Source organism: Macaca mulatta, chromosome 18 (genome assembly GCF_049350105.2).
Source record: "Macaca mulatta isolate MMU2019108-1 chromosome 18, T2T-MMU8v2.0, whole genome shotgun sequence".
NCBI classification, from domain to species: domain Eukaryota; kingdom Metazoa; phylum Chordata; class Mammalia; order Primates; family Cercopithecidae; genus Macaca; species Macaca mulatta.
The window spans coordinates 80,939,766-80,964,735 of NC_133423.1; the positions used below are offsets into that span (position 1 = coordinate 80,939,766).

At 45.5% G+C, this 24,970-nt stretch overlaps 1 long non-coding RNA gene across 1 annotated transcript in view; it reads left to right on the forward strand.

Annotated features, from left to right (window-relative positions):
• Nucleotides 1–6,154: 6,154 nt before the first annotated feature.
• LOC114673834 (uncharacterized) overlaps nucleotides 6,155–24,970 on the forward strand; it is a 40,611-nt gene continuing 21,795 nt past the window's right edge. The window contains exons 1-2 of the long non-coding RNA XR_003724660.2: nucleotides 6,155–6,281; nucleotides 9,836–11,325. This is a non-coding gene — a long non-coding RNA (uncharacterized LOC114673834). The remainder of the gene's footprint in view (nucleotides 6,282–9,835; nucleotides 11,326–24,970) is intronic.

Genomic DNA, 24,970 nt, shown 5'->3' on the forward strand with positions numbered 1-24,970 from the left:
CTGACTTTTTAATGATTGCCATTCTAACTGGTGTGAGATGGTATCTCATTGTAGTTTTGATTTGCACTTCTCTGATGACCAGTGGTGATGAGCATTTTTTCACGTGTCTGTTGGCTGCATAGATGCCTTCTTTTGAGAAGTGTCTATTCATATCCTTTGCCCGCTTTTCGATGGGGTCATTTGTTTTTTTCTTGTAGATTTGTTTGAGTTCTTTGTAGAGTCTAGATGTGAACCCTTTGTCAGATGGGTAGATTGCAAAATTTTTCTCCCAGTCTGATGGTAGTTTCTTTTGCCATGCAGAAGCTCTTTAGTTTAATTAGATCCCATTTGTGTATTTTGGCTTTTGTTGCTATTGCTTTTGGTGTTTTAGTCATAAAGTCCTTGCCCATGCCTATGTCCTGAATGATATTACCTAGGTTTTCTTCTAGGGTTTTGTGGTTTTAGGTCTAACATTTAAGTGTTTAATCCATCTTGAATTTATTTTTGTATAAGATGTAAGGAAGGGATCCAGTTTCAGCTTTCTACATATGGCTAACCAGTTTTCCCAGCATCATTTATTAAATAGGGAATCCTTTCCCCATTTCTTGTTTTTGTCAGGTTTGTCAAAGATCAGATGGCTGTAGATGTACGGTGTTATTTCTGAGCCCTGTGTTCCATTCCATTGGTCTATATGTCTGTTTTGGTACCAGTACCATGCTGTTTTGGTTACTGTAGCCTTGTAGTATAGTTTGAAGTCAGGTAGTATGATGCCTCCAGCTTTGTTCTTTTTGCTTAGGATTGTCTTGGCAATGTGGGCTCTTTTTTGGTTCCATATGAACTTTAAAGTAGTTTTTTCCAATTCTGTGAAGAAAGTCATTGGTAGCTTGATGGGGATGGCATTGAATCTATAAATTACCTTGGGCAGTATGGCCATTTTCACAATATTGATTCTTCCTATCCATGAGCATGGAATGTTCTTCCATTTGTTTGTGTCCTCTTTTATTTCATTGAGCAGTGGTTTGTAGTTCTCCTTGAAGAAGTCCTCCCATCCCTTGTAAGTTGGATTCCTAGGTGTTTTATTCGCTTTGTAGCAATTGTGAATAGGAGTTCACTCATTATTTGGCTCTCTGTCTGTTAATGCTGTATAAGAATGCTTGTGATTTTTGCACATTGATTTTGTATCCTGAGACTTTGCTGGAGTTGCTTATCAGCTTAAGGAGATTTTGGGTTGAAATGATGGGGTTTTCTACATATACAATCATGTCATCTGCAAACAGGGACAATATGTCTTCCTCTTTTCCTAATTGAATACCCTTTATTTCTTTCTCTTGCCTGATTCCCCTGGCCAGAACTTCCAACACTATGTTGAACAGGAGTGGTGAGAGAGGACATCCTTGTCTTGTGCTGGTTTTCCAAGGGAATGCTTCCAGTTTTGGCCATGCAGTATGATATTGGCTGTGGGTTTGTCATAAATAGCTCTTATTATTTCGAGATACATCCCATCAATACCTAGTTTATTGAGAGTTTTTAGCATGAAGCGCAGTTGAATTTTGTCAAAGGCCTTTTCTGCATCTATTGAGATAATCATGTGGTTTTTGTGGTTGGTTCTGTTTATGTGATGGATTATGTTTATTGATTTGCATATATTGAACCAGCTTTGCATCCCAGGGATGAAGTTGACCTGATCATGGTGGATAAGCTTTTTGACATGCTGCTGGATTCAGTTTGCCAGTATTTTATTGAGGATTTTTGCATCAATGTTCATCAGGGATATTGGTCTAAAATTCTCTTTTTTTTGTTGTGTCTCTGCCAGGCTTTGGTATCAGGATTGATGCTGGCCTCATAAAATGAGTTAGTGAGGATTCCCTCTTTTTCTATTGATTGGAATGGTTTCAGAAGGAATGGTACCAGTTCCTCTTTGCATCTCTGGTAGAATTCAGCTATGAATCCGTCTGGTCCTGGACTTTTTTTGAGTGGTAGGCTATTAATTATTGCCTCAATTTCAGAGCCTGTTTTTGGTCTATTCAGAGATTCAACTTCCTCCTGGTTTAGTCTTGGGAGGGTGTATGTGTCTAGGAATTTATCCATTTCTTCTAGATTTTCTAGTTTATTTGCATAGAGATGTTTATAGTATTCTCTGATGGTAGTTTGTATTTCTGTGGGATCCATGGTGATATTCCCTTTATCATTTTTTATTGCGTCTATTTGATTCTTCTTGCTTTTTCTTCTTTTTTAGTATTGCTAGTGATCTATCAGTTTTGTTGATCAATTTTGTTTTCAAAAAACCAGCTCCTGGATTAATTGATTTTTTGAAGGGTTTTTTTTTAATGTCTCTATCTCTTTCAGTTCTGCTCTAATCTTAGTTATTTCTTGCCTTCTGCTAGCTTTTGAATTTGTTTGCTCTTGCTTCTCTAGTTCTTTTAATTATGATGTTGGAGTGTCGATTTTAGATCTTTCCTGCTTTCTCTTATTGTCATTTAGTGCTATGAGTTTCCCTCTACACACTCCTTTAAATGTGTCCCAGAGATTCTGGTACATTGTGTCTTTGTTCTCATTGGTTTCAAAGAACATCGTTATTTCTGTCTTAATTTCGTTATTTACCCAGTATTCATTCAGGAGCAAGTTGTTCAGTTTCCATGTAGTTGTGCAGTTTTGAGTGAGTTAGGGTTTCTTAATCCTGAGTTCTAATTTGATTGTACTGTGGTCTGAGAGACAGTTTGTTGTGATTTCTGTTCTTTTACATTTGCTTAGGAGTGCTTTACTTCCAATTATGTGGTCAATTTTACAATGAGTGTGATGTGGTGCTGAGAAGAATGTATATTCTGTTGATTTGGGGCAGAGAGTTCTGTAGATGTCTATTAGGTCTGCTTGGTGCAGAGCTGAGTTCAAGTCCTGGATATCCTTGTTAACCTTCTGTCTCGTTGACCTGTCTAATGTTGACAATGGGGTTTTAAAGTCTCCCATTAGTATCATGTGGGAGTCTAAGTCTCTTTGTAGGTCTCTAAGGACTTGCTTTATGAATCTGGGTGCTCCTGTATTGGGTACATATATATTTAGGATAGTTAGTTCTTCTTGTTGAATTGATCCCTTCACCGTTATGTAATGGCTTTCTTTGTCTCTTTTGATCTTTGTTGGTTTAAAGTCTGTTTTATCAGAGGCTAGGATTGCAACCCCTGACTTTTTTTGCTTTCCATTTGCTTGGTAGATCTTCCTCCATCCCTTTATTTTGAGCCTATGTGCATCTCTGCATGTGAGATGGGTCTCCTGAATACAACACACTGATGGGTCTTGACTCTTTATCCAATTTGCCAGTTTGTGTCTTTTAACTGGGGCATTCAGCCCATTTTCATTTAAGGTTAATATTGTTATGTGTGAATTTGATCCTGTCATTATTATGTTAGCTGATTATTTTGCCCATTAATTGATGCAGTTTCTTCATAACATTGATGGTCTTTACAATTTGGCATGTTTTTGCAGTGGCTGGTACTGATTGTTTCTTTCCATGTTTAGTGCTTTCTTCAGGAGCTCTTGTAAGGCAGGCCTGGTGGTGACAAAATCTCTCAGCATTTGCTTGTCTGTAATGGATTTTATTTCTTTTTCACTTATGAAGCTTAGTTTGGCTGGATATGAAATTCTGGATTGAAAATTATTTTCTTTAAAAATGTTGAATATTTGCCCCAACTCTCTTTCTGGCTTGTAGGGTTTCTGTTGAGAGATCTGCTGTTAGTCTGATGGGCTTTCCTTTGTGGGTAACTTGACCTTTCTTTCTGGCTGCCCTTAACATTTTTTCCTTCATTTCAACCTTGGTGAATCTGACAATTATGTATCTTGGGGTTGTTCTTCTCCAGTAGTATCTTTGTGGTGTTCTCTGCATTTCCTGAATTTGAATGTTGGCCTGACTTGCTAGGTGGGGGAAGTTCTCCTGGATAATATCCTGAAGAGTGTTTTCCAACTTGGTTTCATTCTCCCTGTCACTTTCAGGTACACCAATAAAATGTAGATTTGGTCTTTTCACATAGTCACATATTTCTTGGAGGCTTTGTTTGTTTTTTTTTTACTCTTTTTTATCTAATCTTGTCTTCTTACTTTATTTCATTAATTTGATCTTCAATCACTGATATCCTTTCTTCCACTTGATCGAATTGTCTATTGAAGCTTGTGCATGCATCATGAAGTTCTCGTGCCATGGTTTTCAGCTCTGTCAGGTCGTTTAAGATCTTCTCTACACTGTTTATCCTAGTTAGCCATTCGTCTAACCTTTTTTCCTTCCAAAGGGTTCGAACATGTTCCTTTAGCTTGGAGAAGTTTGTTATTACTGACCTTCTGAGGCCTACTTCTGTCAAGTCGTCAAAGTCATTCTCTGTCCAGCTTTGTTCTGTTGCTGGCGAGGAGCTGCAATCCTTTGGAGGAGAAGAGGAGCTCTGATTTTAGAATTTTCAGCTTTTCTTCGGTTTATCCCCATCTTTGTGGTTTTATCTACCTTTGGTCTTTGATGTTGGTGACCTACAGATGGGGTTGTGGTGTGGATGTCCTTTTTGTTGATGTTGATGCTATTCCTTTCTGTTTGTTAATTTTCCTTCTAACAGTCAGGTCCCTCAGCTGCAGGTCTGTTGGAGTTTTCTGGAGGTCTACTCCAGACCCTGTTTGCCTGGGTATCACCAACGGAGGCTGCAGAACAGCAAAGATTGCAGAACAGCAAAGATTGCAGAACAGCAAATATTGATGCCTGATCCTTCCCCTGGAAGCTTCGTCCCAGAGGGGCACCTGCTTATATGAGGTGTCTATCAGCCCTTACTGGGAGGTGTCTCCCAGTTAGGCTACTCGGGGGTCAGGGACCCACTTGAGCAGGCAGTCTGTCCATTCTCAGAGCTAAAATGCCATGTTGGGAGAACCTGCTCTCTTCAGGGCTGTGAGACAGGGACATTTGAGTCTGCAGAAGTTGTTTGCTGCCTTTTGTTTAGCTAAACCTTGCCCACAAAGGTTGAGTCTAGAGGCAGTAGGCCTTGCTGAGCTGTGGTGGGCTCTGCCCAGTTTGAGCTTCCCCGGCTGCTTTGTTTACCTACTGAAGCCTCAGCAATGGTGCAGGCCCCTCCCCTAGCCAGGCTGCTGCCTTGCAATTCCATCTGAGACTGCTGCGCTAGCAGTGAGCAACTATCCGGTCTCTGTGGGTGTGGGACCCACTGAGCCAGGCACGGGAGAGAATTTCTTTGTCTGCCAGTTGCTAAGACCTTGGGAAAAGCACAGTATTTGGGCAGAGTGTCCCGTTTTTCTAGGTACAGTCTGTCACAGCTTCTCTTGGCTAGGAAAGGGAAATCCCCTGACCCCTTGTGCTTCCTGGGTGAGGTGATGCCCCGGCTTGCCCTCTGTGGTTACACCCACTGTCCAACCAGTCCCAATGAGATGAATCGGGTACATCAGTTGGAAATGCAGAAATCACCCGTCTTCTGCCTTTATCACGCTGGGAGCTGCAGACTGGAGCTGTTCCTTTTCGGCTATCTTGGAACGGATCCTGATTTTATATTCTTATAAAACTATCTGGTGATTCTGTGCAGAATATACTAAGGTTATATTGATTGGCTCATATCCTCTAACATCCTCATATCCTGTAATATTGATGTGAGTCAATCAATATAACCTTAGTATATTCTGCAGAGTTAGAATCACCAGATAGTTTTAAAAGTTACTGCTGCATAGGTTCCATAACCAAAGATTCTGACTCAAATGATCTGGAGTTGGGCCTGGACATCAGTATTTTGTGATAGCTTCCCAAGTGATTTTAATGAGTACCAGGATTGAGACCTACCCTAACATAAAACATAAAGATAGTACAAATGAGGGAAAATAATAGCTCAATCACTTAATTCACTTATGAATATAGTTGCAAAAATAAAACATCCATATATAGAATTCACCTGTCATCAAAAATAATGACTTCTACTAAATAGACAATTTCAGAAACACATGAATGATTCCCTCACAGAAAATGTATGCACATAATTTATTACATTACAGTTCTGGTAGAGAAAACCCATAGGAACATATCAATAGATGCTGAAATTTTAACAACCAAATAAAAGCTTTTAATAGGAATGGAAAAGAATTACTGAGATGTGCTAAGGTCTGCTTGGTGGATATTAATAATGTTTACCCGTATCTGCTTTCTGTTTTCTTCCAGGCATTCAGGCAGTTATATTTCCCAGTCCCCTTGCGGTTTTCTGGGTGGAGTCTGTGAGTCGTTTCGGTTAACGGGCTGGGAATGGAAGACGTGCGTCACTACTGTGCCAAAGCACCGAAGAGTCGAGGTATGAGAATGCCATACGCTCTCTTCCTCTACTGTGGTGACCCAGAAGGCTTTCTGTTGTGATGGCAGTGCCATGGGATGGAAAGCCTACTTTCTATCACTTCCTGGAGGTGTGTCCAGAACCACAGCTGGCTTTCTGGGAGTGAGAAGTAAATGTGTAAAACCACTGAGATTTCAGAGTAGTTTGATATCACAGTATGACCTGCCTTGACCAGGAGTTGTAGGAAAACTTTTCCTACAAAGGGCCGGATATTTTAGGTTTTACAAGTCATATGGTCTCTGTCACAACTACCAACATTTTTCCATTGTAGCAGAAAGCAGCCATAGATAATATATAAATGAAAGAGCATGGCTGTGTTCCGATGAAATTTTGTTAACAAAAATGGGTGGTAGATTTGGCCCACGGACCATCATTTGCAGACCTCTGCTCTTGACAAATACTTTTGTATACTCAGATTTTATTACAAATATAATTCAAAATGATAAAATCCTAAAACCTTTTCAGCTAAAAGTAGGAATAACCAGGGTTGTCCACTATTGCCACTTAATGGCACTATTTTAGAGGGTCTAACTAGTACAATATGATAAGACATTTAAGCAATTGGTATAAATGTGGACAAAAGGCTGATTGTGGTGGTTCACACCTGTAATCCCAGCACTTTGGGAGGCTGAGGCAGGTGGATCATGAAGTCAGGAGTTCAAGACCAGCCTGGCCAAGATGGTGAAACCCCGTCTCTACTGAAAATACAAATAATTAGCCAGATGTGGTGGCGGGTACCTGTAATCCCAGCTACTCAGGAGGCTGAGACAGAGAATTGCTTGAACCTGGGAGGTGGAGGTTGCAGTGAGCTGAGATTGCACCATTGCACTCCAGCTGGGATGACACAGTGAGACTCCATCTAAAAAAAAAAAAAAAAAGGCAAAACAGTTTTTCTGATAACATAATTAAATACCCAGAAAATCCAAGAAACACTAGTAAAAATGACTAAGATTTATGTGACAATATGGTAAGATGACTGAATATAATAGACACACAATAGTCAATAACCTTGCTGTGCGTGCGTGTGCACATGTGTTAATAAATCCCCTGTATATTCCCAGTAGCAGTATTCTACACAGTGAAATGGGAAGTATTCACAATAGCAGTAAAAATTACACAGTAATTAGGAGTAAATTTAACAAGAAAGATATATCATGTAAAGAATAACAGAACTGAACAGATGCGAAGACATCTGCTGACTCCGTTTCTGGTTGGGGGGAGCTGCACAGCCACATGAGGAAGGGCGGAGAATTGGGACCACTTTGGATCCACCTACCGCACCGGGATTATCAACTTTGACGGCCCCATGACCAAGCATGACTGTGTTACCAGCGTTGGATGCCTCAGTTTTGTGTTGAGGTAGTATTTGCAGTGAATAAAAGTCAAACGTGTTGTACATATCATGGTCATGGTCAGGGTTTCATAGAGTAAAACCACTTGAGAATCGAATGTGTAGGTAAGAGAAGGGTGAGAGAAGTAACATAGGTCATTTTGCGGGTTCTACCATTTTCAATGAGCACAGAGGCATTTTTCTAGTTAATGATGTAACAGAGAACAAGGACACTGGGAGCTGGAGCTGCCCTCTACAGTGTGGCTTGTTAGGCCATGACAGGTTGCACGTCCTCAGGTGCTGTTATAGCCTCAGTGTCATCGCCTTTCCAACATTCTGAATGACTGTCACACAAGTAAGAAAGCATTCTCTGTCAGCCCCACTGTGAATGAGGAAAGAGCCCTGGGGCTGGGAGGCCTGAGGCAGGCAGGGCCTGCTGGTGAGCCTGTGTCCTTCACGCACCTCCTGTCCCAGAGGCTCAGGCCACTGCTGTCACTGGCAGATAATAATGGGACATAAACTCACCTTTTATTAGGTCTCCAACTGATCCCTTAATAAGCCATCCAGAATGTGCACCCAGATGCTTTTATGAGAAAATTCATTAGGTTGCTCTGTACAAAAGAAGCATGTGCTGAAAGTCGATGAAACTTCTGGGGTCCCTAATAACCAGTCTTCCTGCCGTTGTTACTAAATGTCGCCAGTTGTCTTTCATTTTTTTCTGGTGGCACTAGTGCTTAATTGAAACCCATCAATCAGTTCTATCAACTTGTCAGAATGTGTGGAGCTGGGACTGTGCTCAGCACCAGGCTTAGCGTCTTTGAGATGACAGAAAATGTATGTGACACAGTCACTACCTTCAAAGAATCGGAAGTCTGTTTAGGAGCAGTGAAGTGAACACTCAGGGCATAGTTATGGGAGAAATCAGGCTGTGCAGGGCTGAGCTCAGGAGATCATGGGCTTTGGAAAGGAGAGATCCATGTGGGCTGGAGCAAGAGGCGAGGTGAGCCCGGCCTGAGATGACCAGTGGGGTTTAGATATGTGGAAGGGAGAAGGGAGGGCATTCTCGGGGTGGGTCAGGGCCTGGGGAAATATAGGAAGGTGGGATTCAGGTTGGTGTAAGTTGGGGACAGTGAGGGTCTCAGGCCATCAGAGGGTGGGCTTTGGAGCGTGTAGGGGACAGGGAGGAGCTGGTGGTGAGTTGTGTGCAGTGCCACGGGACCTCCCAATGCGGCACGCAAAGCCCCACTGTTCTCATCCACGTTCAAACCTGCTGTTGGGCGGGCGTGCCGTGAGCTGGGAGGAGCGGGAGCCGAGGGTGCTAAGGGCACCGTGTGGAGCAGTTCTCACTGCAGAGCTAGTCAGGGAGTGTCTGGATGGTTTGGGGCAACTTCCTGAATCTCTCTCCCTTGGTTTTTCTCGTTTATAAAATGGGAGTAATGACAGGTTGCTGGGAGTGTAAGTATTTAACACATGGACTGAAATGTGTGTGCAATATATATGCATATCTAATATATATGATTATATTATTTAATGATTTGCAAGTATATATTTATGATGCACAGTTTATAATAATTTATAAGTCTATATTTCTTTTTTTTTTTTTTTTTTTGAGATGGAGTCTTGCTTTGTCGCCCAGGCTGGAGTGCAGTGGCCGGATCTCAGCTCACTGCAAGCTCCGCCTCCCGGGTTCACGCCATTCTCCTGCCTCAGCCTCCCGAGTAGCTGGGACTACAGGCGCCCACCACCTCGCCCGGCTAGTTTTTTGTATTTTTTAGTAGAGACGGGGTTTCACTTTGTTAGCTAGGATGGTCTCGATCTCCTGACCTCGTGATCCGCCCATCTCGGCCTCCCAAAGTGCTGGGATTACAGGCTTGAGCCACCACGCCCGGCCAAGTCTATATTTCTATTGCACAATTTATAATATAATTTACATTCATGAAATTATATTTGTATATTATATAGAAGTAGATGTATCATTATTTATGAAAATCATAATACACATTTTAATGACCCCCAAATTCATGGGCTTGTCCCTGGTTCCTTTTACTTATGAAACCTCTACCTGGAAAGAAAAAAATGGGTGAGGATTTATCTCCAGGTAGATAGGAAAAAATAAATCATACCGTGTAGTGTGCTGCAGCTTTTAGTGCCTGTAAATTATCTTTGTTTTATCTTTATTTCACAGACAAGGCCACTGAGGCACATGGAAGTGAGTGGGCTCCCCCAGCCCTGACCCAGTCAAGACCAGGAGCAGGTCCCAGCCTGTCTCTGTGCTCCAAGGCACCGTGACGCTTTGGGGGGGGGCCAGCATAATTCCAAATAGACTCTTTTCCTCATAATCTCAGGCCATGACCATGTACTTTCGGCTTCGTTTTTTTGGCAAGATTCTTTTTGTGAGCTTGTGCCTAGATAATGAGGACCTGTGAGGAGTCCCGGCCAGCATACGGTCACTGCCACATGGGCCCCAGGCCAGAGACACCTCCCGTCTCCTAGGAACGGATTCCAGTGGCCCTGGTCACTGGCCAGCACACCTATGGGGGAGACACGAACCCCCTTCACCCACACGGAACCAGCACCATCTTTGCATTGTATATTTTGTATAAAAAGAGCTCCAATGTGGGAGCATTTCCTTTTTTTGTCTAGAATTGTCCAGATGGCTGACACCGTCATTACGTGGACCGAGTTAATTACATTCAAACTTGCTTTTGTCCTAAGCGAGCGTTACTTCTGTGACTTTTTACACACAGCTTCCTGAACACAGGGAAGAAAATATTAGCCTGGATCTCATCTTCAGCTCATCATCTTTACAGAGAAGGTACCAGCTGTTTGTGAACCCGCAGGGCATTAAATGCGCAGGAGCCTTGGGCGGGAGCATGGAGACAAAGATCCGCAGGTTCCACCCAGGCTTTCTGAGCAAACAAAACCAGGGAAGGCAAACACAGGCTTTTGTCCTGACCCCATGGTTCTAGCCAAGTGCTGTTTCGCTAGGGTTGACCTCACAGAGCCGAAGAGTGTGGCGTGAATTGCCAAGTTGACTGGGGCCATCCTGTGTGCCAGGGGGTACTCGGCCCTCCTCCCATGGCCAGTCTGCCTCTCACCTTCACACCCTGCCTCGCGGCCCAGGGGCCTTGGCGCAGGGGGCTGAGGGAGACATCGGCAGGTTCCATCTCCCAGCAACAGCGTCGCTTTGAGGGGTGGTTTCTGAGCCCGCTCAGCCAAGATCAGTCATAGCTTCCTCCTTCTCCTCCCCCCCGCAGACCTAGATAGGTTTATTTTCTACATGTAAGTTATTGAAAATAGTCAAAGGCTCATCAAGACTTTGAAGAAATTCTTTCTTATGAACTCTTGTCCTTTTAATTGGCAGGAAGTAAATTCATGTAAAACAGTTTTGCGATCGCACGAGCAGATAGGAGCGATCAGAAAATGTGCTCATCCTCATCTCCCAGCTCGACTTTCATGTGACGGGGAAGTCCTCCATCCTAATGTCAACACTTCCTGCTTCAAATCCTGGCTGCTTATTTGATCCGATGAAACTCTTCTTTGCCTGCGTCTGCTCTAACCCCAGAGATCTGCAATCATATCAAATGGATTCATGTGTGGCTCTCTTGCCGCTGTGCCTAAGCCTGACATTTTGGGCCACATGCACTGGAGATGCAGGACAGGCTTCTAAACCACGTGAGCAGAGAGTGCGGACACACGGCGCGCCTTTATCTCCGTCCCAGGGATCACAAGATCAATCACAATATTGTTCCGGCTGACCCTGGGAGGAAAAGTCATGAAACCCAATCCATGCCCCGTCCTCCCAGGGAATTCAGGAAGCAAACTGCAGTCAAGGATTGAATGAGCGAGGACTGGAAGGGGAATTGCCCCTGGAAACCAGTCTGCAGGCGGCTTCCTTTTCTCCTGAAACATGCCTTTTATTTGACTTTTGAGTTGCGGTCTCACTCTGTCAACTGGGCTGGGACGCAGTGGCATCCCGAGTTGCTTGGATTACAGGTGTGAGCCACTGGCTCTCAGGTCCAAAACATGCCCTTTATTTTTATTATTTACTTATTTATTATTTATTTTTGGAGACAGGGTCTTGCTCTGTCACCCAGGCTAGAGTGCAATGGCACTACCGTAGCTCACTGCAGCCTTGAACTCTTGGGCTCAAGCAATCCTATTGCTCCAGCCTCCTGCGTAGCTGGGACCACAGGCACATGCCACCACACCCAGCTAATTTTTTTATTTTTCTGTAGGGACAAGTTCTCTCTATCTTGCCCAGGCTGGTTTTGAACTCTTAGGCTCAAGTGATTCTCACACCTCAGCCTCCCAAAGTGCTGGCATTATAGGCATGAGCCACATGCCCAGCCTGAAGCATGCCTTTCAAATGGGAGTTCATGATTTTGTAATACCCTGAAATAATTGACAGGCCTCTTAAAGCTGGTGCTGTTGTGAGGTGGGTCTGAGGGGAGCGAGGGGAGAGCTTCAGTTTGTCCTCTGGAAAGAGTGAGGCAGAGCCCGCCTGAACTCCAGGGGCAAAGTGGGTGGCTGGGGCTCCTCCCTGGGGAGGCTGAGCACCGTGGGCTTGGCTGGGAGCCCAGAATTTAGGTTTCCTGTATTTTCTTTAGAACAAGCTTCCCCAATTTGGTTTAGAAAGTTGCCTTTCTACAATGGAAGAGTTTCCAGCAGTCTATTCCCAAGTGTCCAGGGCATGCCTGTTACCGCAGCTTTTCCATCAGAAGTGTTGGAGGGTCCCGAGTTGTCTGCACCGTTCAAAGGAGAATAGTATTTATTTAGCATTTACTAAGTGCCAGGCACGACTCTAAACACTTCCTGTAGATATTAACCCATTAAATCTGCATGACAACCCTATGGGGTAGCTATTCTCTTTTATCCAAATTTTACAAATGGGGAAACTGAGGCACAGGGCGGTTATGTAATTTGCTTACTGACACAAGCATGAGATGAGACATTGGCCATTATAGATCTTTTCATGGTGTCGTTTTGAGCCAAGCTGCCAATAAGACAACCGTGTCCGGCCCCCTAAGTTCCTGCCTCAGCTCCTGCCTGGGGTGGTTCTGCTTCCTTTTATATTGTCCGTTTCAGGGATCCTTTCGGTCAACTGTTTAATTTCACCTCAGGGTGGTCTCCTTTTCTTCAAAATGGAATTGGTTCCAGGGTAATGCGTGGGGGAGTCCTCGCCACCGTGGAGGGGCTGCCCTGCAGGGGCACTGGCCCATCTGAACAGGTTATTCATTCTTCCTCAGAAGCGGCACGCGGGCCTTCCTGAAGTGCTCATTCCTCTTCAGGGAAGGTGGGTGAGAAGGGCATGGTCAGCCCAGTCTCATTTTATGTCTGCTCAGTTCGTAGGCTGTGCATCCCTCAAACATCCTAAGATCCTAGGAAGTCATAGAGCCAATCAGCCTGTTGTCACTCAGTTTCTTCAAATACGGAATACCATCAGGCTCATGGGTTGGGAGAAATATACGGCCAAAGCCCCAGTAAGCACTTTAAAAAAGCAAGAGCTCTTGCGAGCCTTCCTGCAGGATGGACCCTGGCGGTGCTGAAGGGTAAACTGAGGCTGATGTCTGGGGAGTGTTTGGGATGGTGTTGGTGGGGGCAGCCTGGGGACGCTGCCTTCCCCACTCAGCCATTGTCTGTCTAGGGCTGCCCTGAACAGGCGTGTTTCATGTTAGGAGCTCCACAAATACACATAACTGCAGAATAAATGATTCAAATAATGAAATCTATCAGGTTTGTACGGGAGTTTAACCGGCGCCCAGCCCAGGGCAGCCTCCCGGTTGTACTCCCCGAGTGCCCGTCTGCCCCCTGGATAGTGTCTTACCTTCCTCACCGCCTAGGCCCTGGCTTCCCAGAGGATGGGAGGGCAGCTCCTTCACTGAAGGGGATGCCCTCCTTTAAGTGATGTAGCTATTTCTAGACTGTTCTCAGATCTTTGGTTTTCCCTGCTCCCTTCTCACACACACAGGGAAAGCAGAACCTGCTGGGGAGAACTGGGAGCTTTCAGGGCCAGCGTTCCCGTGTCTAGCCTGCCTTCCTCCCTCCCCAGCCTCCTCCTCATCCCAGGCTCCTGGTGCTCCTGGCTGCTCCCCGCTCGCCTCCACAGACTTCTCTGGGACCATTTCTTCTCCGCCTGTGTCTCTCTGCTCATTCTATGCACTCCTTCCATCTGCATTCAGATGTTCTCAGGCGTCTTTCATAGGTTCAAAAAGAGAATTCCCCTGACCGACGTTCCCGCATCGCCTCTCCTCTTTATGGCCTCCATGTGCTGGTTTGCCCCCTCCTCCTCTCCTCTCCCTTATTCACAGATCCTGTCACCCCAACACAGCTCTCAGCAAGGCCACTGAGGACCTCCTCGTGGCTCTGGGACCGATGACTCCTAGCGGCACGTGACGCTGCTGACCTCCTTGTTCTGGAAACATTTGCTCAGCCTCGATGCCGCTGCAGATCCTCTTCTAGTTTCTCCTCCCACGGGAGGTGCCCCTACACCACCTTTGCCAGCCTTCTTCGGCTCTGCCTGAGCTTCTTTGGTCCTGGCTCCTCTTCCCTTCTCAGCCTCCCTGCCCCATGATCGGCAGGATCTCTTCCCAGGGCTTGGAGCCCCGCTGTGTCCTCTGACAGCTCAGGTCTAAGTGTCCTGCCAGTTGTCTCCCTGAGCGCCTCACAGCTGCAGCTCCCCCTGGATGTGCGTGGTTGCCTCAGACTCAGCAGGTCCACTACAGGGCTCCAGCTTCTCACACCTATGCTCCTCTCTTTGTCCTGTCTCAGGTGAACGGGACCATTCTCTACCCAGTGGCCCTATCCAGAACTCGGAGGGTGTCCTTTGACTTCCCCAGATTTCTTACCCTGCATTTTGACACCATGCAGTGAATCACAAAGTCCTGTGAATTCTCCCAAATGCATCCTGTCTGTCCCCGTGTCCCTTCCCCCTGAGATCCCCACATCCAGGCCACCGCCGGTTCTTGTCCAGTCGCCGCACCTGCTCCTAGGTCTGTCTGTCTTAAAATTACTATGTTTTCAATCCATTATCCAGACTAAATCTGGGGTGATCTTTTCAAAATGCACATATAAGTCACCCCCGATTAAAATTTCCAAAAGATTCCATGTATTTGGGATGAAGTCTGAACTTCTTAACTTAGGTGAGTCTTCATGACCTGGACCCTACCTCCTTCTACTGCCATCTCCTGTCCTGCTCATCCATGGCAGATTTTTACCTTCCTCAAAAAATAAAATGTGGGGCCATCTAAGTCTCCTCTGTGTGACTTGGCCAGCCACACACACAACGACCACCCTAATCGCCGGGGTTTTTGAGCTGAGTTTTTGGCAGCTCCCAGTGGTAGGCTGGGAATGTCACCATCCTCTTGGAAAGCCCGTGGCGAGTTCTTTATAGCTGGCAGGACCTCTGAGGTGTCACTCTGAGGCTTAGCAGTTTTCTCGTCATCTTCACTCCCTAACTAAGAAAGAGGGAGTGAAAGAGGGTGGTGAATACTTCAATATTTAAAAGCACCAAACACAACAAAATGTATGTGGACATCGTCATTATTACTATCCTGACTTAATGAACTCTATCCTCTCCTTTTTTGGCTGGAAGAACATAAAAGTCCCAATGAAAGGAAACAGATGTAGTTGCTTTGAGCATTTCCAAAGGAAACTGCAGTAAAACGTGAACCATCGCCCTGTGAAAGCCTGTTGTGTAATGGAGATGTCCTGATACCGTTTCCATCTGCCAGCTTTGTGAAAGTGGAGGGGGTGTGGAGGGGCCAGCAGAGCCCCCACATCGGAGTCCAGCAACAGCAAAGTCGTGGAAATGTTTGGGAAAAAAAGCTCAAACCACACTTCTAACCATGCTCGGTTTTTCTTGTAACCAAAAGCCATGCAAAAGAAGGGAGGTCCAAGGAGGACCTGTGGGCTGGCAATTTAAAATGGTGTTTGAACAGAGGAAGAGAAGTGAGGATGATTAGGAAGAACAGTCTTTGGTGATCAATTCATAAGCCCCAGTGAGCAGACACAAACTCAAGATTCACCCAGTGGGGAACGGGAGCCAGTGTCGCCAGCGCTCAGGAAAGGCTATAGCTCGGTTCGCCTTCGTGAAAGCTGTGGATGGCTCACGGTCTCAGGCTTCCCATTTTCCTTACTGTGCTCAGGGTGTCTGATTCCTGGCCAGTGCCTTGGATGTCCTGGGGCAGCCCGCGTCCGCCAGTGCACGTTGGAACGGGAGAGTTGATTCCCTCTCCCAAGCCAGGAGGTGCATGGACATGGTCTCTTTCCTAAGTGTGCCTTCCTACAAAAGGTCTGAATGGTCACAGTCCTGTCTATATTTTAAAAGAAGTGCAGGCCTCCCATTTGCGCCTATTTCCCTCCCGTGCCTTCCCCATTTCCTTCTCACTTCCTACCATGGCGGTGTAGAGACTCTCGAAATCAAGACGGAAAAGAAGGAAGCTCAGTACTTCTCGCAGTGAGAGAAGCCAGTGCCGGTGCGGACGCTCTTGGCTGGTGGAATCCATGGTGGGGGTGGGGGGCGCCCTCAGTGGCACGGGGCTTACAGATGCATTGGATGGTGTGAGGAGATCCCAGATGTACTTGGCCTCTGTCTGTGAGCCCCCGTGTGTGCTGTGGCCCCTACACTTCTCCTGCCCCCCCATTGTGCTCCACAGAGCTGGAAGAAAGAATGGTCCTGTTGTCACTGTCACCCAAGCAGTTGCTTCGACTGATGCCTTTGTTCTTCCAGGCTGCCCAGTTACCAAAGGGCTGGAATTAATAATTGACTAAAATTAATAGGGCAGTGCTTGTCTAAATGAAATGTGGTCTGGGCTGTATTTCAACCTGACAGTTCTTGTTCTCCTGTTGAATTTTTTTGTTGTTGTTGGTTCTGGGGCAACTTTACAAGGATGTGGGTGAGTGTGCCTCAGTTTGATTTGTGGCTCAGCTGTCTACTTTTAAATTAAAATACCTGGCAAACAAAAGGCCCAGCTCTTGGGTTCAGAAAACGAATCGCAGACGTCTGAGGTGTGGCCCTGAGATTTAGTGGCAGCAGGAGTAAAATGGGTTAAAGGTTGGTTGAAAATAAAGTTAATATTCAGCACTGGTGTGTTGTGGCTGCCAAGAATACGAGCTGTGGCCGCGTTAATAAAAGTGCAGTGTTTAGAGGGAGCGAGCGATGGTCTTGCTCTGGCTCTGTGGGACCACCCGCGGAGCCTGGCTGGGCTCTGTGAGGGGCACCTCTATTTCAAGGGAGCATGAACAGATGGGGGTGCTCTGACAGGAGAGCAGCAGGACCTTGTGGGCACCCGGGACCATGCCTGAGACACAGGGGAGGCAGGGGAGGGCATGGATGTCTCGGTTAAGAGAGTTGAAGGGCGACAGATTCGAGAAAGGGGCACTGGGCTGCTGTGTGCATGAACAATCCCAGCTCTGCAAAGGGGAAGCAGTGAGCGCCCCGTGAATGGGATGCTGCATAACCGCCCTGTGTGTACACATCAGAAAGAAACTTGAAACACGTGACTTTAGTCTTGTCCAACCATGAGATTTTATCATTTTCAAATGGACACATTTTCCTTCTTTTCAATTAGTTGAAGTAAAATTTGTTAAGGTCAGTCTCCCGGGTGAATACTGAGAGCCCCTTGAATCAGCTCTGTGGGATTTCAACTCCATCTGCACCTCAGATACTCCCCAGTTTGACTCTCGACACGCCCTTGATATGTTTCAGTGAGCCTGACTGCATGGCATGAGGCCTGCCTGCCAAGGAACTTCATTCACCCAGGCTCTGAAAGAGTCAGTGCCTCTTCTGCATGGCCAATTCATTCCTGAGGAGGGCTTTACTTGCTAGGAGCAAATGATTAACTATTCATAACATTTGTCGAGCATCAAAAAATTGGGAATGAGCACGTAGCCCAGGTTTTGATACATTTCGCTTCCTTGACTTTGCCATCTGAAGCCAGAGACAGGAAGTCGTCTGAGCTGACAGGCATTTTGGGTGAGTGGTGTGCCAGCCCCTCCTTCCAGGCCGGCACTGTGGAGAGAATCCCAGCAGCCTCAAAGACATTTAACAAACAGATAGAACTGAAAACCCAGTCATTCCAAGCTTCTGGTTTGGGTCCAAAACAGGCCATTTCAACCCTGAGGGCAAAGCCTTCTTCAGTGTCTTGCCAGAGAAACTAAGGGCCAGTCTTTGGATGACCTGGCAAGGACAAACAAATTTAGGGGCATCTCTGAAAGCCATGCAAATGCTTTGTTAAGGCTACAACAAAGATAAAGGACAGGAGGAAAGTCACCTTGAGAATAATCATTTACCTTCCTTTCATCTTTTAAAAGACAGGTAGGCAGAATTGCTTGGAAGGAGGAAATCTAAGAACAGATAACGGTTCTTCATATTGACCCATTGCTTACTCATTTTAAAGGCACAGAAATCCCTCCTAGGGTGCACAACCAGGTCCCACTTGACCGTGTAAAGGGCTGTGGGTATTGGCAGTTGCCTAGGGGATACCCAGCCCTGCTTCTGCCACATGAAAGCAACACCCATTGTGTGCTGCTTGTTAGCTGCCTTTCTTGATTATGCACAACACCAATGGGACAATCAGAGACTTTCAGAAAGGGTTTGCTGATGTCACATGGCTGATGCCATTGGTGAAGCTGCCAATGCATGGATCCTGTCCATTCAGAGACTCTTGCCATGGAGTCACACTCCATGCCGACTTGTCAAGCAAGGCTTTCCAGTTGGGTCATAGCCCTGTGCCTGGCCAGCCAGGGAGCGGGACCACAGAAATGGGAATGCAGGCCCAGAGGGGCATCTTACCACCTGCCTGTGGCATGAAAACAAAGCAAAGTGGGCTGCTGGCCTCACGCATGCATGCACAGCGTGTGTGTGTCCGCATGTGCATGCACGTGTGTGTTGGGGTGGATTGGATAAAGCAGGGAGAGGGAATATGGAAGAGATAAATGATGGAAAAAATGAGCAAAAAATTGAACTAGATTGATTCTGACAATGTTTAGGCCTGTGACTGTAATATTATAAATCACTTTCTTACACAGGAATTTACTTCCTGAGCTTCACACAACTTTATAAGCCTGGCATGTGTATGAGAACAGAACCTAGAAATTGGAGATGGGAAAATGATGGTTTGTACAAATGTGGTTTTAAACCACAACTGGTGATTTTGTCAATGCAGAGGCTTCATCAGCCTGGGGCCCAGCACTGCAGGAAGCGGGAACAGCTTTGTTGCCCAGGCTGGAGTGCAGTGGTGCAATCTTGGCTCACTGCAGCATCAACCTCCCAGGCTTAAGCAGTCCTCCCACTTCAGCCTCCCACTTAGCTGGAACTGCAGGCACATACCACCATGTCCAATTAATTTTTTTTTTTTTTTTTTTTTTTGTAGAGATGGGGTTTTGTCTCCCAGGCTGATCTTAAACTCCTGAGCTCAAGGGATCTGTCTGCCTCAGCCACCCAAAGTGCTGAGATTACAAGCATGAGCCACCACACCCAGCCAAAAGATAAAATTGACAAACCTTTAACTAGACTAACTAAGAAAAAAAGAGTAGATTCAAATAAATAAAATCAGAAATGAGAGACATTACAACTAACACCACAGAAATACAAAGGATCATATAAGACTACTGTAAACAATTATATACAACAAACTGGATAATATAGAATAAATGAATATATTCCTAGAAATCTACAACCTCCTAGGACTGGATCAAGAAGAAATAGAAAATTTAAACAGACCTATAATTAGTAAGAAGATTGAATTGGGAATTAAAAAAATCTCCCAAGAAAGAAAAGCCCAGAGTCTGATGGCTGGACTAGTGAATTCTACCCAGACCTTAAGGGCAATTAATGCTAATCCTCAAATTCTTTCAAAAAACTGAAGAGAAGGGAACACTTCTGAAATCATTTATAAGGCCAGCGTTAGACTGATACCAAAGCCAGACAAACCCACTGCAAGGAACAAACATTACAGGCCAGTATCCCTGATGAACATAGATGTAGAAATTCTCAACAAAATACTAGTGAGCTGAATTCAGCAGCACATTAGAAGGGTCATTCACCATTATTAAGTGGGACCTATATCTGGGATGCCAAGATGATTCAACATATGCAAATCAATAACTGTGATACACCAGTTAAAACAGTTAAGAACACAAATCATATGATCATCTCAATGGGTACAGAGAAGCATTTGTCAAAATTCAATATCCTTTTATGATAAGAGCTCTCAGCAAATTAGATATATAAAGAATGTACGTTAACATGATAAAGATGGTATGTAACAAACCTACAGCTACCTTCATAGTCAATGGTGAAAAGCTGAAAGATTTTCCTCTGAGATCAGGAACAAGACAAGCACACACACCTACTCTCACCACTTCTATTCTACAAACCGGAAGTCCTCGCCAAAGCAATTAGGCAAGAGAAAGAAACAAAAATGACCCAAATTGGAAAGGAAGAAGTTAAATCTTATCTACAGAAAATCCTAAAGACTTCACCAGAAAACTGTTAGAACCAATAAATGAATTCAGTAAAGTTGCAGGATAAAAATCAACACACAAAAATTAGTAGCATTTTTATACACTAACAGTAAACTATCAGGAATAGAAATTGAGAAAACAATTTCATTTACAACACTATAAAAGTATTAGGAATAAATTTAGCCTAAATTAGGGCCTTCTGGGGGCTGGAGGGAAATGATGCAAGAAAGAGGAAGAAGAACGCCTGTCCTCTCCCACCCCAGTGGGTTCTGAAAAGAAGAAGGGAGATGAAAGAAACTCAAGGCAGCCGGTTGACAGGGTTCTCCTTCCTGCTCCTCTTGCTCCCGAGGCAGCACTTCAAGGCGCGCTGGGTTTGCATTACAAAGTTAGCGAGGTGAGGAGAGCCTTTATATCACTGTGGCGTGTGGCACGCTTACCCAGCACACCTCGAAGGAGACTGCAGACTCCAGGGAGGGTCCAAGATCTGACGTGGCCCAAGAGCAGGAGTGCAGAGTTGGGTGAGCCGAGGCAGTTGACAAAGATTTTTTGTTTGAGCAACCTTCAGTCAGGCTCCTGAACCTTCTGCTTGGCCCATACATGCACTTCCTTGTAAAATCCCATTTTAGCAAAACCCTGTTAACATAGTTTAAGAACCTTCTGTCCTTGATGTCTAATAATTCTTGATTTTTGATCCAGTTTCCTATCCTCCACCATCCTCCAGGTGATGTGTGATCACCCTGGCCTGTCTTCAGCAAAGACCCTGTTAGGTCAATGGAGCCAGAATCCACCTTATCCTGGATGTTTACTCTCAGTAATTTTCCATTCACTGACACCCCTGCTCCTTTGCTATACCTTCCTACTTGCTCAGGCTGCATTCAGAGTTGACCCCAATCTCTCTCCCCCACTGCAAAATCCCACAGCTGTGGTCCCTATACCTATTGTGATGGTCCTGAATAAAGTCCGCCTTACTGTGCCTTAACAAGTTATCATTGAATAATTTTTTTTTTAATACAGTGAACTTCATACAGACCTGGCTTGGCCTGTGGGGAGTAGAGATGAGGGATGCAGAGGGGCAGGGAAATTGACAAAGGTCTGGAATCTGCAGCAACCAGTTTATTTATTTATAGCTGGAGGTGAATGACTTGGGCTTGGACCCCAGGTGTGGGTGCTGGCAAGACTTGTCAGCAGGCTGGATGGATAAGTTTTTCTTAGGGGTCCTGAATCCAGGAAGTGGTTGGACCAGGCATTCTTTGCAGAGTCAGCAGGATTCAGACACTGCTGCATGGGTAAGAGGACCCCTGCCAGTCTCCCCCAAAACACCTGTCTCCCCGAACCTCTCTTCTGGAGGGTAGAGGGAAGGAGAGCAGGGGAAAGGAGAGGAAATTGGCCTGAAAGAGACTGGGTCGCCGAAAAGGGACTGTTTATACCAGAAGAGATCAGGATAGCACTAGCTGAAGTGCGTAAGCCCATTGAGGTGGGCACTAGTGGAGAAAAGAACATTCTTTTTATCAAATGAAGAAATTATATTCCTTTTTTTGGTCTAGATTGGAACCTCTCTTAAAGAGTGTATCTCTTATCCCTCTGGTCAGGGAGAACAAGATAAATGACTGGGTTCCCCAGATCACAGGTGTTGTTTTTCGAACTTCCTTGATGGTGGACAAGGTTCTTTGGCCAGCAACTCTGGTTACCCTAAGTGCTGCTGGCCAGCCCTGGGGGACCTGGAATATCCCTGGCGGGACCTGCAGCACCTCAGTCGTCATGGTTTGCTCTGCATCTCTCCTCCTTCTGGATGCTGGCTGCCGTCTCCACGCTCAGCACGCACTCTCCTGTGCTGCCCTTTCCAGATGGCGGAGGGTGCATGTTCGCCGCTCCGCAGATTCCTGGTTACAGCAGAGCTATATGTAGACCCACTGCAGCCTGTGCTCCAGAGATGGGGAGCCAGTGTCCATCCTGAGACCATCCAAGGAAGCCGCACTCAGCACTAATATGGGGACTGAAGTTTCCTCCGGTGAGCAGGCGGGCAGTTCCCAGAGAACGAGGCAGGGGTGAGCTGCACCCACTCCTGGCAGGTGCTGCCCCTTCTTCTTTCTGGGCGTGAAGAGCTTCCTGTCTCCATGGCCAGGCTCATTTTTCCTCTCTAGAATGCTCCTGAAATGCCCCTTCCTGCATAAAGTCTTTCCTAGTTTTGTTTTTGTATTCCTCTTAGGACACTTATCTGTACTGTAACTATTTTGTGCTCTATGCAGTTTGCCTCAGGGATAGCAATTGTGACTGTTCAGGCTTTGGAGTCCACAGTGCCTTGGAGGTGTCAGGCCCGGGTTGATGTTAAATTGAGTTGTTTATAAATAAGTGACCAAGATTTTGACAAAGATTTTTTGTTCGACCAAACTGAAGTCAGGCCCCTGAACCTTCTCCTAGACCCATATGTGCACTTCCTTGTAAAATCCAGTTTTAGCAAGAGCCCTGTTAAGACAGTTTAGCAATAACCTTCCATCCTTTATATATATATATATAATGTAATGTTTTCTGGTCCAGACAATGAAGAAAAAGGATATGAAACTCTTGCCTGTGTGGTGTTCTAAGATGTATAATTACATCGGACTAATTAACTGGAATCTACAGTCCTGGGGACATTGAAACAAGGTTCAGCTACATCATATGAACAGGCCCACTAACCCAGATGAGGATGGCAGGTCTGTAGACCACCGGGGGTCTGCCATGCCACTCATTGCACACCTGCTTCCCGTGTACCAGTGCTCAGCTAGCTAGGTATATCCGGAGGATTTTTCCTTCTTCACAGCGTCAAACGGCAGGCGCCAGGCACAGACCAGAGCTGGCCAGATCCTCCATGAGGGCTATGAGCAGATGTCGACTGTCTTTCAGGGGGTCTAGACAGCCTGTTGCCCTCAGATGCCCTGTGTGAAAACCCTTGTCTTCAAAGTGTATGCAGGAAGGAGGCCGCACAAGGACACAGAGAATAGGGGCTCCACTTGTAATATTCTCAAGGGCAGGACTGCAGCTTCTAATCGTTGAGAACCCAAATTCCTCATATTCACCATATTCTGTCCTTTAAAACTATACAAGATAAGTATTTCCGTCCATTGAGTACACCTTGCACACAAGATACTTTAGTTACTGAGATGGCAAGGAACTTGCTCAAGACTGAACAGCTTTCACATTCCCGTGTATACCCAATATCTAGCACAATGCGTGACACACTCTAGGAGTAATTAATTGTGCTTTGGTTTTAATTCAGTGTAATTTCTTTTTAAGTTCACAGATTTTTCAACTTACTATTTTTGTGGGCCTAAGGGAACATACTCTATTCTCTTGTAGGGCAGAGGTAAATCCAGTGCTGATATTGATGTCGAAAATGTTAATTACAAGGATATTGATGACAATATTGCTCTTAACACAAAGCAAAAGGCAGATTGGAGAGGATCAGTCCTCCAGGTGTCACTTTTTGAGCCCTCCATTTTTGCACATGGAACCTTTTGCTGTTCCATTTCCTCACTATCTACTGAAACGATCCAAGTGAGCATTGGTTTAATATGTGACTGGTGACACCCAGCTCCACCTGGCTGGTCATGGGCTCCACCTAACACAGAGGCCATGCACAGCCCAAAACCCTCCCTTTGCTCTCTCAGCAGTCTTTGTGTTACTCCCTGAGCTTTATTTTTAAAAGCCTCATGGGGGCAGTGAATCTACAAATACTGTATTTCAATCTGCAATGGGCTTTAGCTCAAGGTCAGAAGCTGTGCCTGAGACAGATGGCCCAGGGCTTTGCTGGCACTGCAGGGAAGTGTGTGTTAGACACACGGAAATGGTCTTTGCAGTCGCTTATGATGGGGGTGGAGACAAGGGCCTAAGGAGAGGGTTTTGAGATGCTCATGATTTCTTTGTCCATGAGTAAGAAATGCATTTTAATCTTTCTGCAGCCATATCCTGCCATCTGGCCTTGTGGCAAAATCAAGAGAATTGTGCCTGAAGACCAAAGGCAGAACATGGCCCTGACTCTTGTGTAACTTCCCCCAAAGTCCTCGTCAGTCAGGAGACACTATTGTGCTGCCATGGGCAGCAGTGCTTGATAAACAGCAGTCCTGCATCTCCCTCCCATCTGTGTATGCAAAAGAATCCATAAATTAGAATTTCATGCCTCATTTTTATTTCTTTAGTGCGAAATGCAATGTCTACTATGAAATTCCCAGGGCCAACAGATTGTGAATATTCAATAAATCACGCCACTTCTTTTGCACTGTTTTCCTGTTTTTATAGTGACACAGTTGAACTAGGTAATTGTCAAGGTCAAAATCCAACTATTTTTGAGAATCCTGAGATCCAGTGAGCACAGTTTGAAGGCTGAAGATATTAACACTGGAGTAGGTGGCACACAGCCTCACATCTCCTACCCAGACAGGCAGGTGCCAAGGACATAGCGAAAGGCAGCAGTGTTTGTATGCGAAATTTCCACTTTATAAAGCACCCTCATGAGGCTACCTATGTCTGCTAAAGCTGGGAAATCCTTTTTTTGTTTTGAAGATCCTAGCTGGCTGCCTCCTTCCACTGATTCTCCAGCCAGCATTGGGGCACAGTCTGATGGTCAGGGGCCAGGAGATGGCCAGCCCTTCACAGCTTTCCCTGGCATCAACCCGAGGTAACTTTGCTGATGCCCTGTGTCTCAGCTCTTCATCTGGAAACGGGTAAGGAGGATGCTGTTTGTGACATTTGTGTGTCCACAGATTGGCTGAAGGTTTGATAAGGAATATCAGCCCTTGTAAGGTGCTTGCCAGTTGACAGAGAGCTTCCACCTTCGTGCTGTCTTAGCCACCATGAAGACTAACTAAATATTATT